This window comes from Mus pahari, chromosome 22 (assembly GCF_900095145.1).
Source record: "Mus pahari chromosome 22, PAHARI_EIJ_v1.1, whole genome shotgun sequence".
NCBI classification, from domain to species: Eukaryota; Metazoa; Chordata; class Mammalia; order Rodentia; family Muridae; genus Mus; species Mus pahari.
Genome location: NC_034611.1, coordinates 10,542,598 through 10,544,758, shown reverse-complemented (window position 1 = coordinate 10,544,758; position 2,161 = coordinate 10,542,598).

The following is a 2,161-nucleotide window of genomic DNA, read 5'->3' as shown; positions in this document are numbered from 1 at the left end:
GTGCAGCTGATGGCCTTGTAAAACGGAGACCTGAAAAGAATGACATAAAGTGTTCTTAACCATATAATGCAGCCACTATATTCCAGGGTGTTTAACCAAAGAGATGAAAACATTGGTTCAAGAAAAAATGTGTACATGAATGTTTAGAGGCACTATTGAAACCACCATAATATCTTTAACAGAACAGTTAAGGAATAGGTACATCCATACATACTAGTATTCAATTTTTAAAAAAATAGAAAAGAGCAAATGATTGATCAATATAACTTGGGACAACCCTAAGGCCATTACATGTTGGGAGTTGGTCTGGTGCTGCTATGTATTTACATGATAAACACTGGCCCCTGAGATCTGGTTGCCCCCAATGAGCAGATCCTCGTGTAGGCCAAGTGATGCTATATAAACCCTGCTTCTCATTGTGAATCTATTGGTTAAATAAAATGGCTACAGCCAATTACTGGGGAGAATAGAAAGAGACAGAGTTCCAGTTACTGGGCTGGGACTGCAGGAAGGGACCATGAGGAGAAAGACAAGAGGGAGAAAGGAGGGTAGGAGAGGGAAGATGGAAAGGACAGAAGGACTCCACAAAACGTGTTGGACCAGATACTGAATTGAAATGGACCCTGAGGACATACTGATGGAACAGAAATGCCCCAGGAGGACTCAAACTGCAACCACTTGTGTGTGAACTACAACTACCATTAGACAATGGAGTAAGTTGGGCATCTTGCATACAGACCTCTCTGTACTTCTGTCTTTCTCACAACATCACCAGGGAGATGTAAGGAGCCACTTTGAGAAACACTGCTCTGACCTGTACCAGAGTTAAGGCGAGTGGAAGAAAAGAGTGAATGAACTGTAAGAAGCTCAGCAGAGCTGAAGAAGGTATAAATCTCTGTGATAGAAGTAATGGGAATAATGGAGGTCTCAAACTACCACCAAGTCCTCATGAGGAGACCTTGTGAGGTAATGGGCCACCTAGGAAACACTTATAAAAGTGCAAGGTTATTCAGTGATAATTTTCTCTGAAGGCAGAAAACAGTCTCGTGATTACTGTATGTTTTAAACTCTCAGACACCACAGGTAGGACAGTAGGAGCATCAGTCTTCTCCATGAACTGTTGCTGCTATGACGTTGAGATTGCATTGTCCATCAGCAATGCTGGCACTACTGGGACAAAGGAAAGGCTGCTGGCACTGGCGGGGGTGATGTCTGCAGGAGACAACTGGAAGCAGGCCCAAATCAGCATTCTGCAGCCAACCATAAAACAGGAAAGAGCTAATCCTTCATAACTGCCAGAAATCTCATGATTCACTCTCATGATTTACAAAGAGATTAGCAGATACACCAGACAACTTTTTTCCTTAAAGGGTGTGAACTGGTTTTGTATTTAGACTGTTTAAGAAGATTGAAGAGAGCAATTTAAATAAATTTCATGGCAGGCTTACCATACCTCCAGCACTGGAGAACTGGAGCCCTTCCTGTTACAATGTTCTCAGCTGCGCCATTGATTTCACTCAGGAAAAATTCACTCATCAAAATAATCATAACATGAATGGTTTACTTAAAGCTATAAATAATTACTTCTATCTATAATATGGAGCTCAAGCTGTATTTCTTAAAGTTTATTATAAACACTATATTTCTGAGGAAGTATATAAAATAAAAACAAGAAATAGCAAGTAAATCAATAATCCATCAACATGAGGAAGCTGTTTTTACTATTACTCATATCATATTTAACATTTTTTACAATCTCAGTAGAACATAGCACTTTCTTCAGAGCCGCAATAATAAAAGTTTCAATGCCCTTTATTTCTAAGAATGACAATCAGGTAAATTCATTTAAGGTTCACAGTAACTGAGAATGTTTGTTATGTAGTTCAAACAACAGATGCTTTTTTTGTGTTCTGATCTCACTAGAACCTCCCTATTAAGATAACTCTAAAAGGAAAAAAGAAAGAAGCAGGATCCAGTGTACTAATCAATTTTTACCAGAAGAGAGGTTCTTCTACTGCTTATTCTCCTCCTCCTCTTCCTCATCTTTCTCTTCTCATTCTTTAAAACAAAAATATTTGCTTTTCTTGTTGTGCGTCTTGGCCTGCATGTACCTGTATATACTATGTGTGCACCATCCCCTCAGAGAACAGAGAGGGCATTG